The sequence below is a fragment of the Schistocerca nitens genome, chromosome 6 (assembly GCF_023898315.1).
Source record: "Schistocerca nitens isolate TAMUIC-IGC-003100 chromosome 6, iqSchNite1.1, whole genome shotgun sequence".
Lineage (NCBI taxonomy): Eukaryota > Metazoa > Arthropoda > Insecta > Orthoptera > Acrididae > Schistocerca > Schistocerca nitens.
This window is the reverse complement of record NC_064619.1, coordinates 287,948,800-287,962,223: the sequence shown is the minus strand read 5'-3', so window position 1 is coordinate 287,962,223 and position 13,424 is coordinate 287,948,800. Positions and strand designations below refer to the sequence as shown.

The 13,424-nt window shown below is 40.8% G+C and overlaps 1 protein-coding gene across 2 annotated transcripts in view; it reads right to left on the bottom strand.

The window, feature by feature from the left end:
* Positions 1-13,424, bottom strand: part of LOC126262780 (transmembrane protein 209) — a 161,602-nt gene that overhangs the window by 28,312 nt on the left and 119,866 nt on the right. The window lies entirely within an intron of this gene.

Here is a 13,424-nt window from a genome sequence, read left to right as displayed (position 1 = left end):
TAACATCTAAGGTCATCAGTCCCCTAAACTTATAACTACTTAAACCTAACTAACGTAAGGACATCACACACATCCATGCCCAAGGCAGTATTTGAACCTGCGACCATAGCGGTCACGCGGTTCCATACTGAAGTGCCTAGAACCGCTCGGCCACACCGGCCGGTCGAGGAACAACACTGACAACATCTACAAGATAAGTTCAAGTGTCTGGAGCATTCTGGAGTAGTGCTGAACATCACCAAATGTGTTTTTAGACAATCTGAAGTCGCTTTCTTGGGGGCATTGAATCTCTGCTATGGGCTCCCTACCTCACAAAGAAGGTTGAATTTACAGTTACATAGGCTAACCACAAGCAAAGAATTGCTTTGGTTCCTTGGTATGCTGAACTTTTATCATCGCCACTTGCCTCATGCAGTACAACTGCCGGAACCATTGACTGCAGCACTTACTGGTCCTGAGACAAAAGGCAGCTCCAAAGTGCAGTCGACTGAGACTGTGTTTCACATTCGAAGCCATGAAACAGAGCATGGCTGAGGCAGTGCTTCTAGCACATTCTTAACTTGATGCACCTCTCGCATCAGAGGTAGGTGGAAGCCAGACGGCTACCAACGCAGTATTAAAGCAGGGGTCAGACAGTTCATGGCAACCACAAGCACACTTTTCTCAAAAACAGACACCATCTCAGAGAAAGTGGAGCACCTACGATCATGAGCTCCTGGCAACATATGAGGCAGTGAAATACTTGTACCCTCAAATCAAAATGCGAGTGTTCACAGGATTCACAGACCATAAACTGTTTAGTTTTGCATTAAAATGTAACAGTGTCAACTGTTCTCCTTGCCAATTCAGCAACTTAGAGTTCATAGCCCAGTTCACTACTGACATGACACACATTTCAAGAATCAATAACATTGTGGCCGACTGTCTTTCACGCATCAGCAGTGTGATGAGTACTATCGACTTTTCTGCACTGGCCCGAACACAAAAAACAAGACGAGGAACTTTGAAAGTTCATGGATGATAATACATCTGCATTACAATTGCAGCTTGTCAACAACCTGGCCCATTTCTTCCAGCCGCTTCCAGACAAGCTTTTGACAGCATTCATAACTTGTGCCATCCAGGAATACATCCCACTTTTTGCTTGTCTCCCAATGTTTTGTGTGGCCAGGCACAGAAAAGGACTATCGAGAATGGACAAGGACATGTTTGCAGTGCCACAGGTGGAAAGCGTCTTGCCATGTACATTCCCCAATCGACGATTTTCATACAACTGTGTGTTTCAACCATGTGCATCTAGATGATGTGCAACCAGAGGCAGTGCCAACAGATAATATTACCACCGAAACGGTAGCCTCTACCTTTGTGTCAATGTGGTTCGTGAGGTTTAGGTGCCCACAGCATTTTACTACCGACTGTGGATGGTAGTTTGAGTCTGACCTGTTCGCACAGCCTGCCAAGTTTTGCGGGTATGTTCACCACCAGTTACTATCCCACTAGTAATGGCGTGACTGAACGCTGCCATCGTTGTTTGAAGGCGGTGCTCATGTACCATTAAAACACATGAACTTTGTCTCTTCCAATGGTTCTACTTGGCCTAAGGTCAACTTATAAACTTGATGTCGATTCCTGAGCTGCGGAGTTGGTCTACAGAGATACTTGCATCTGCTTAATGAATCTGTCAATACTCATACGCTGCAAACTTCCTCGCAAGACCAGCCAGATTTCTTACATCATCTGTGGAACCACGTCCCACAGATTCCACCTCCAAAGGCTTCACATCACGGCACGCTGCACAGTTAAGTGCATCACAACCTGCATTACTGCTTACTTGTTATGCTCTGCACTGATGGTAGAAAATCACCTAACAACCTCTGTACAATAGCATGTACCACGTGTTATGGAGAAATACACATATGATGGACATACTGGTGAACAGCAAGTCTATGACAATTTCTCTGAACAGACAAAACCTGCATATGTTTTTCAAGAGGCATTACTGTCCACTACCCAAAAGAGATATCAGAACCTGCCTGAACAAGATGCCTAGCTGCTAGCACCACCACCACCACCACCACCACCACCACCACCACCACCGCCATCCACAGAACATCTGGTGATGCAGATGACCGGCTCCAGATTTCATGTCCACTTCATTGCTTGTTTCCTCAATACCGACACACTACTTCTGCCAGGGGGCTGACATAGCATCCGACGCGACAGCTCTTACCCACTAGTGAGGAGAAGTCAAGTGTTTGCTTAGCATGTGTACGTGCAGTGTCGCACTTGTCAAGGTAGTTCAACACTAGCTGCCAGAGGCAGTTTGTTTTATGGGTGATAGTGAATTGTGGCTGACAAAGAGTTCCATACCGAGCTGCCAGAGGTTCTGGTTTTTTATTTTTCGCCTGCACTTGTGCATTCTCTATGCACAATGTTTATTCCTTGTTTTTTAAGTTCCATGTTCTGGACTGTTGCTCTGGGTTATGGTGCAATTAGCTTCCTGTTTTTATTGAATTAAGGGTTTCCTGTCCAGCTTAATTCTTTGGCATTAGATTAATCAGAATTATTAAGTCTATCAGTTTTAATTACACCGATGCCGACAACCTTTACACAGTATTGCTAACATACTTAGCATATTTTCACGTACTACTATAGTATGACTTGATTTTCTGGGTTAATGTATGTAAAGTTTATTACACAGAAGCATACAGTAATAATCTGTGTGAAGTTGATAACTAGACATTCAGCATAAGTCTCTCTAGAAACCTAGGAATTCTTACATATATGCATCGATGTGTATACTCCCTGATGGTATTTGTGGTTAATGCAACAGTTAATTTATGATAAGCTGTGCAATCCCCAACTACAATGCTACAGGTAAAACTATTTCCATATAGAATATGTATCCCTGTCTACGGATCAGAATGTAGTTTTATATTCTGGTGCAAAAGTCTTTAACAGGTCACCAGTAGACATCAGGCAGGAAACTGAAAATCCCCAGATATTCAAAGACAAAGTAAGAATACCTTATTAGCCACTTGATCTATAATTTATAATAATAATAATTGGACTTTCACTGATGTAAATTCTACTTAAATCTAATGCCTGTATTTAAAGACATCATGACTTTGCTAGTACACAGGCAGCAGAGAGAGAGAGTTGGGTGTGAAATTACACAAGTGCTTAGTTTGAAATATTAGATAAAAGCACAGCAGGTAGCAATTAAAAGATGAAAAACAATAGCTTTTTTTTAGATACCTGTTTTCCTCCTAATAATTGTGGTAAACATACTTGGACTACGCTAGAAGTAATTCCCACAAGTATCAGTATAATTAGATTAGCACTAAATACAATTTGTTGTTTGTATACTGTATATATATATATATAGCTTGCAGTGCCCGCTTCTGTTCGTAAATGAATAACTTGATTTGATTTACATCTCTGAAGACTTTTCTTCAAGATGGGCTTTATTGTGTATGACATATTTCTAAACACTGCTGCCACGAGTTCTCCCAGGGGAAATATGGGAACCTCTCCACTGGAAGAACAGAGTTGGTGGAGGGCTTCGGTTTACATTACTGCAAGGTGTGTGTGTGTGTGTGTGTGTGTGTGTGTGTGTGTATGTGTGTGTGTGTGTGTGTGTGTGTGTTTTAAATGTGCTGAAATGAAAAGAATGGATCGATAGGGATGAAATTCATGAACAGGAAATGATGACATGAAATCACTGCAAACTGATGCTGAAATTGCAATGTAATGAATATATAACAGCAATTTAAATTTTGTGCCACAGCAGCTCTCTAACCCAAGCTTCTGCTTATTGTGACCAGCTGTCTTAACAATTACATTAAGCACATTTATAGGACTGACTCAAATACTCATTGTCCACCTACATGGAAACAATAGTGACATCAATATTAAACTTATTTTGTTATGTATTTCAGTTATTCTAGAAGGAAAATATATTATCATAACATGCAAAACATAGCACAGCAGAATGATTTTAACCCTACATTAGCACTCACACTATATGATCAACACACACAATCATAACCCAAAACATAAGTACAGAAATAATGCTATTAAGAGAGCACAAAATCGCCCAAAAACCTACTTACGTCAAACCTCATATATTGGCCAAATTTCAGAACAACTCAACGATTTAAAAACAAAATGGTGTTTGGTACAAATAACACTTTTAAACTAAAAGGAAAACCGGGAAAAACTAAAACCCCAATTATCTCGAATTCAGGAAAATATAAATCTCATGCAACAACTGCAACCAATGTCACATTGGATAAACAGATAGGAACTTCACAAATAGGTTCAAGAACACAACCGAAATTTTGAAAGTAATCAATCCACATTTTAAATGCACTTTATGCAACCATAAACACAAGTCAGAACGAATAGAAAATGCAATGAAAATTCTACAGCGTATATCCAAAGGAACTATGATGTATATTCTAGAAAAACTAAAGCACAAACAATATTCAGAAAAGTTTACTGAATTTTTAAAGAAAAACGGGTGAATTTCAGAATTTAATGATACCAAGAAATAAATTAAAAACAGCAGAGCTCTGAACACAAACTATTTCTTTGCACAATACACGAAAACATATGGTAACATGATCTCTGTAATGTAAACTCATTGTAAACATATTTGCATCAGTGGAATGGACCTTGAGCGAAATTACATTTCCTGTGAAATGAAAATAGGTGCACATAAAAAGTGAGCACCATACATAAAGTTCTAATAAACTTCAACAGCATAAAAACTGAGAAAAACTCTCAGCAAAACACTTCAGGACACTATATTGTGATGTCCAAAACATAAAGCAAATAATTACCAATATAGATGTAAGCCATACTTTTATCACATTACACAAAAAATTGTACCATAATTAATATTTCAGGATCACTTGAAAGTGGTATAATTGCTGAAAGGAGACCCACTATATATAAATAATGACCGAATAAAATCAACGTGCATCAGAAACTGATAAATAAATACCATATTAGTTACTGACTTAAGGCATTTGCGGTTAAGTACAACGCTGTCAGAGGAGCAGTATGGATTCAAGAAGGCTGGATTGCAACCAATCTAATCTTTGGACTTCGTCTGCTCATGGAGAGGTATCAACAACATGCAAGACTCACTATATTGCTTTCAATTCTGTGATTAGGATAAAGTTTAGGTTGTGCTATGACAGAATGGAATAAGCGGTAATATGGAGGAGATGACTGAGACCTTATACAAGGTCATCAACAGTGATACTAAAAATAGTAGTAGAAACGGCCACAAGAAAAGACCAGAATCTTACACACTGTCTAGGAGTTATGATGCCACCTTACGGCAGTTTTCTTGCAGAAGGAGGATATATAATAGAAGAAGCAGTTTCTATCTGGAAGAAGGAGGCAGCACTTAAGGACAAATGAGCCATATACTACATATATTTTATTCCCATTTTGACCTATGGGTGTGAAACATTGACAGAGAGGCAGAAAGATGAAGTTGAATTCAGAATGGAATGGAGGGACATTGATCAAGTTTTAACACAACTGTTCAAAACAAGAAAAGATCATTTAAGGGCAGGGGGCGGGTGAAGGGGACCTGTTGAAATTTTTGTGAAAGCAATAATGAAGAGGGAGGTGTGAATTTTCCAAAAATAGATCTAAATTTTCAGGTCTCTAGTCTTTAGTGTTTTTTTTTTCCAATTATTCTCAAGTTGAGCAATCAAACCTGTATTTTTGTAGTGGTTTTTACTTCCATTACCATGCGTAAGATAAGCTGTATGTACACTCACCACAAGATGATCAGTGATGATATTTAGAGACACAATGAAGGAGGACATATAAATGAAAGGACGCAATTAGGATTTCTTAGAAAAATAAAAACTGATATGAAGATGAAAGTTGCTCGAAGTACTTCATGTTCAATCCAACAAACACGATTTGATAATTTAGGATATGTATGTGTTATGGCATAAAGTCAAGTGGCAACACAACAGTTGGGAATGACAAAGCAGAGAAGGCTGTGAGAAGCGGTCAGCCAATCGCACACTGACCAACCTCCCTTCCAGGATGACAGCACGACAGCAGCAACAGCCCCTACATGAAGAGGACAGAAGCGCCACACCTGACTGGTGGCACCCCACTTGGATAGCATGAAGCTGCTATCCAAGTGGGCTGCCACCAGTCACGTGTGGCGCTTATGTCCTCTTCACCTAGAGGTACATTGAATCATGTTAGGCACTTCGATTGCAGCATCAATGTTAGCGACTTCATTAGCTAGCTCTACGGGGCACAGACTTATTCTGAAGAACATTGATTATTTTGTATGTTGCCCTTCATTTCTTGATGTAATAAAACTCATTAATATGAGTTGGTTGGTTGTTTGTCTAGCAAACCGAGTAGGCAAGATTCCTAGACACAAAAACATTGGCGACGAGGTAAACGAATCCCATAGCACCAACCTGTTAACAGAGCAACCAGCTGCCACAGATTTTCTTTCGTCGTGGGCTTTTGTGTTTTGATGGCACCTTAATTCTATCTTGTCTTTACTTTGCGGGGTGTGTTTACATGTTTGCCGGCCGGAGTGGCCGAGCGGTTAAAGGCGCTACAGTCTGGAACCGCACAACCGCTACGGTCGCAGGTTCGAATCCTGCCTCGGGCATGGATGTGTGTGATGTCCTTAGGTTAGTTAGGTTTAAGTAGTTCTCAGTTCTAGGGGACTTATGACCACAGCAGTTGAGTCCCATAGTGCTCAGAGCCATTTGAACCAATTTTTTGTTTACATGTTTTAACAGCGTTTCTCCATGTGTTTTTTCTATTCGTCATTTTCAGGTGGCTGTTGCAGAAATTTTCTTTGTTTGTATGCATATTTTTATTGCTTGCATTTTCCTATTTCAAATGTGCAACCCACCTCCCCCACCCGAGCAGCCCGCCTCTCCCTCCCCCTGCTCAGGCACTTCGGCTGCAAGCGATAAATGCAATGCAGCTAACAGATTTTTCAGTTGCAGATGCTACAGACTGCAACCCTTCTCAATATGGTACAGCAGTTACTCGCAAACCAAGCACCGATCGCTGTGCAACGTGCAACAATTGTAGCTCAATGCAGTATCACCTTTTCGCCAGTATAATGAAAAAGAAGAGGAACGGCCCGATTGACTGCAGCAGTGTGAAGCTCACATCATTGCTAACAAAGTATCAGGTGCTGTAAAACTACATTACTTTTTGTCAACGGTAGGAAGTGCAGTCTTTCACCTCATTCAGAAATTTTTCTCCAACACCACTCTGAGTGAACTTTCGTATGATTAGGTTGTAGGTTCTCTAACTAACTATTATGACCAACAAGTGAATGTGGTGGCAGCTAGGTACCAATTCTTTTGTTGCAAGAAAAGGTCAAAACAAATTTATCGTGAAAGGGTAACAGATTTGCAGGGTATGACGAGGAAACACAACTTCAAATGTGCGTGTGGTGCTTTATATTCCGATGTTATTTACGTGATGAGATTGTGTACAGTGTTACTGATGTCAAACTTAGAGAACAGATTTTGAAATAGTCAGATTCATCATTTCATCACGTAGTGCAAATTCTAGATCAGTATGATTCAAGTGCCATAGCAACTGATAAATTTGAGCAGCCACCAATTTGTCGGGTTGAGTCACTCTTGTTTACAATCAACCCAGTAGGCAGCAACAGCAAGCTCGTGCCAAGCATGTGAACAGTTCTTTAAACAGGCGAACAGAATTAAGTCATGCCCTCGTTGCTATTCAGGGGACAAACGCCACGACTCCCATCCAGACAAGCACATTGTTACGCCTGTGGCAAGAAAGGTCACATACAATCCCAAGCAAACAGTTTCTTCAATGCTACACCAGTCCAACCAACTTTTTGTTCATTTACATCTTACTTAAAATGTGTGAAATTTGTGTTGGACACTGGTGGCTCTGTTACATTGATGAATCATAACACATATGAACTGTCAGGCTCCCCATGCCTGTCTAAATCTAGCATGCATCTGATGGCTTATAATGGACAAGACATTCCCATTCTCATAAAATATACTTTGCCTGCCATGTATCACTCGCATACATGGACTGTGACTTTTACTGTGCTACAAACATGCGATTGTGAGAACCTATTTGGCCTTGGTTCATTTGATTTGTTTGGCTTTCAAATTCAGGACAATGTGTTGTCAATGACTGCATTCAGTGCCAAAGACAGTATAGTTAGCTTGCTGAAAGAATTCCCTGAACTCTTTCCTGAAGGTTTAGGCAAGGCTACAATTTTTTTGCACGTATTACTTTGAAAGACTATGCTCAGCTGAAATTTTGCCAGGCCAGAACTGTTCCCATTGCATTACAGGACAAAGTGGCTGCTGAACTTACAGAATTGCAAGATAGCGGAGCTATTGCACCCATTCAAACAGTCACTGGGCAAGTTCACTAGTTTTTTTCACACCAAACATTCAGGTCACATTCACCTCTGTGTTGGCTTAAAGTCTACAGACAACCCACAAACTGTGATTGATACTTATCCATTGCCATGCCCAGAGGATCTCGTGGACAGATTAGGCGCTGGTTGCTATTATTCAAACATTGATTTGCGCGACACATATCTTCAAATACACTAGATGAAGAATCTCAAACCATGTTTGTTGGGAACACTCATTTGGCTTGTTTAAGTATTTGCGTTTGCCTTTTGGCAGTGCTTCCGCAACCGCCATTTTCCACTGGTATTTGGAACAGCTGACTACTCATGTACCAAACTGTTCAAACTATTTGCACGTATTGTCATAGCAGGCGTACACCTGAAGAACACCTTGCAAATTTGCATGCTTTTGTGTATTACCTGATGCAGGACTAAAGTGTAGACTGGATAAGTGTGATTTTTTTTAAAAACAGTTGCAGTTTCTGGGTCATATAAATAGTCAAGGTGTACATCCTCTTCAGTCACATTTGTTAGCCATGTGTGACCTGACAGTTCCTCGCAATGTCACAGAATCGCAGTCAGTCTTCGGGAAAATTAACTATTATATTCGGTTCATACCTAATGCTGCACAAATCGCAGCTCCACTGCATCACAAGACTGTCCCCTTTATTTGGACATATGAGTGCCAAAAAGCTTTTCAAACGCTTAAAGATGCGTTGCTCAGTGATTGATCCTTGGTTCATTTTGATCCTGACAAACCATTTGTGTTGCACGTTGACGCTTCCTCTTACGGAATCGATGCAGTGCTTTTGCACAGATTTGGTGATAAAGAAAGGCCTATTGATTTCACATCAAAAGTGTTCTCCACAACTATTCATAACTAGAGAAAGAGGCACTGGCTATTTTTTATGGTGCCAGCAAATTCCACCACTATTTGTATGGCAGAAAATTCTACTCAGTAACAGATGACAAATCATTGCAGTCCTTGTTTCATCTGATGAAGCCGGTTTCTGTACGAATTGTCCAAAAATTGCTAAGATGGGCTTTGTTGTTGTCTCAATACCAGTACGAGATTGTGTATCAGGTCTATCATCCGACAACTCAACATGGTAATGCTGACATACTTCCATGTCTTCTAATTGGCCCTGATACATACTCTGACGCTTCTGCTGCATCTTGTTGTCACATTGATGCTCACGATTCTGAATTGCTTCAGTCCTTTCCTGTAAACTATAGGAAATAGCACAGACCATGAAGCTGATGCAGATTTGAACATTTTGCTTAAATAAATTCGCACATCTTGGCCTCACTCATTGCATAGCATAAAGAACTCTGTAGGGCACTGATACTTTGCACGTTGGCACAGCCTCGCTATACAGAAAGGTGTGATTCTTGATCGAAATGATAGTGGACAGTCACGTGTGTTGACCCCCACAGCTTTGCAGAAAGAAGTGTTGCAGTTACTTCACCAAGGACGCTTGGGGATTGTTCATATGTAACAGTTAGCGCGTTGACACTGTACTTGGCAGGGTATGGACACCCAAATAGAAAAGTTGACATCACAGTGTCACGCATGTGTGGAAAATCAGTCTGCTCCACCACAAAATTTTCTGCTTGGCCTAAGTCGCAATCACCATGGCAATGTGTGCACACAGACTTTGCTGGGCCTTTTTGGAATACTCGCAGGTTGATTGTGGTGGGCTCTTACAGCACATTTCCTTTTGCTGTGCCAATGAACTCGACAACGTCATGTAGCACAGTTCAGGCATTGTCCTTTGTTTTTTTGTCCCTAAGGTTTGCCTGACGTCCTAGTGTCCGACAATGGCCCTCAGTTCAAATCAAATGAATCTGAAACATTCTGTGAACGCAATGGCATATAGCATCTAACTAGTGCACCGTTCCATCCACAGTCAAACGGCAAAGCGAAAAATTTTGTCAGATCCTTCAAGCAGCAGATGGCCAAACTATACATTGCACTCACCTGGGACTACTGTGATGTTATCTGTTCTATTTGGGTGTCCATACCCTGCCAAGTACAGTATTAACACGCTAACTGTTTCATGTGAACAATTCCAAAGTGTCCTTGATGAAGTAACTGCAACACTTATTTTCGCAAAGGTTTGGGAGTCAACACATTCACGACTGTCATTTTTAACAAGAACCACACCTTGCTGTATAGTGAGGCTATGCCAACATGCAAAGTATTGGTGCACTACAGAGTTCCTTATGCAACTATTTCTCACCTCCTATTGTTCTCATCCACGAGATGGACCATCACTGATGTAAGTGCTTCATGGCCGCCGCCACTGGACACTACTCCACCCTCCTCAGCATACCAAAGGAAGGCCACAAGTATCACATTGTGTCACATGATATTGTGTTTTTCAGGGTTTTTAGCAGCAGCAGATGGCGCAAGCAGGGCGAGATCCTTTGTCGACTTGGTATGCATGCAGTTATCCCATTTTAGGACCAGACAGACTGCAGTGCTGACATCACAATCAAATTTGCCACTGTCATGTGAACGGTGATCTTTCTATATCTCTTCCCCCAGCTTCACGGATCCCGAGGACAGCGCGGCCACAGCAGCTGCCAGAGGGTGTCATCACGACATCACGACATTGCAGGACGATCCCATGCAGATGGAGCCTCTGCCGCCTCCGCCTCCTCTTATCTTACTGATGGAGCTGCCCCCTCCCGCCCCCAACGCCACAGCGGCAGACACTAGACAATTTCTACATCTTGTAACAGGCCTCAGGAGATGGACGTGTTTCCTTCAGGGTGTTTACCTGGGGACGTTTCCACCAGAGCAAAGGCCCGATGGCGGGGTAGGACCCGAAGTCTGACGTCCCCTGCAGCCACAGCTTACAGTCCCTCACAGGGTCCAAGCTCCTGCCTCCCCTCCCATTGCCATGCTCTGTATTTGTTTGACGATGGTCTGTTGCTTGGGGAGGGGGGGGAGGGGGAGGAGTGGAATGTTACAGTGTAAAGTCAAGCGCTGGCACGCCAGCCAGGAACAAGAAAGCAGAGAAGACTGTGAGAAGGGGTCAGCCAATCACACGCTGACCGACCTACCTTCCAGGACGACAACGCAACAGCAGCAGCCCCTAGGTGAAGAGGACATAAGTGCTGCGCCAGATTGGTTGCAGCCCACTTGGATAGCAGCTTCAATGTTAGGCACTTCGACAGCAGCGCCAACATTAGCAACTTTGTTAGCTAGCTCTATGTAGCACAGTCTTGTATTTGCCTATTCTGAAGAAGACTGATTATTTTGTATGTTGCCCTTTGCTTGCGAGACACATCTAGGAAAGTTAAAGTATTGTAATTTTCTTGTTCTAATAAAACTCATTAATAAGAGTTGTTTGTTTCTTTGTCTAACGAACCGAGTAGGCACAACAGTATGTATAAGCTCATTATGAACTTCACCCCAGTCAGTATTTTATTAAACTGTCAATGACATGTTCTCTTACTGTGTCACTGATTAGCCTCAAACTTTCTTACAAACATATAACCGCATGAAGCATGTCAATAACTAGATAATGTGATTATGATCCTGAGTCACTTATGTAAGGAAGTAGGGTGAAATGTTAAGTGAAACATGGTTTGTCTCTAAATTATTTTTTATTGTTGATGGTTTGTCTCTAAATTATTTTTTATTGTTGAATAAAAGAGTACATGAGAAACAAATTTTCAAATCCAAAAGTATCTATTGCTCCAATCTTTTGTCATATTTGTCACTTTTAGGTTACTTTTCAGAACAATTATTTTTTCAAACATTTCATCACACAGTTCATAGGCATTCAAACTTTGGGAAGTTCAGATCGAATAACAACAATGATAGTTGTAGTTAACAAAATTTGGAATATTTATTATTGTTAACACATGAAAGAATACGTTTCACAGATGCCGAGAAAGACAGCACCATGTTGTTTCTTCCGAAATTTCAGGGCAATGATCCGAGACATTCAGCTAAAACTCTTCTCCAGCAAAAAATTGAGAAATTGTCAATTCTGCTACAGTTTTTAATGAGTAACTTTGTTTTAGTTCTCTTATCTGGTTCAACAGCAAAAAATTAATTTTCTTTTTTGCAACTTAATTATCAGACATGTCACCCAATTTCTGCAACATTTCTTTGACTGTTATAAGCCTGAAGTCTGTTATAAGCCTCCCTCAATCATGCACAGCAATGCATTTATTTTTACATCATGGGTAAGACAGTGCTGTAATAGATGCACATTTTCCCTTTGCTATAGAAAGTCAAGAAAAGTCTTCAAATCGTCTTTCGACATTTTCACAGTAGGAAATTGTCAGTGCACCGTACTATTTAATTCTTTTCTGCCCAACAGGAGTTTGAAGTCCCGTCCACTTTCTAGGGTCATGAAACTGCAGAAACCGCAAGGAGTTGAATTCATGCATTAGCGTCCTTTTGGGATGACTGTGTACCTCTGTTTCAGCATTGGAAACTTTTCGGCCAAGATAGTTCAATATTTCTACCTACAAAGGAGAGAAGAAACAACAAACTTGGCCCTGATGATGTGAAAGGATGTTACTGTGAGTGTTTTGATATTTATAATCTAGTTTCATATTGTTTTAGTTAATGTAAATTGGTATTGCTAATGCATTACTTTGTTTTTAGCTCTTAAGTAATATTCTCCACGTAAATTAAATCCATTGGTACAGTTTTCCATAGTTTAGGCAGGAAAAGGTTGAGAGGCCTGTCACCCAGTTTTTGCATTCTTTTACATCGAGCCATCATGCATGGAACAAAAAGCCCATAATTTTATATACTTAGCTCTATGTAACTGTATCAACTTACCTCAGATCGAATAAATTTGTTTCATTGGATTGTCGTACAAACTATTCCACCTTTTAATGCCAAGCCTGCTTAGAGTCGGTCCTAAAATACTTTCAATTATTTCACATTGTTTTGAGTGTCAAGCATCTTTCCTGAAAGTGTTACATTCTTTTATAGTTTTGCGGCGTACTTTGGCTT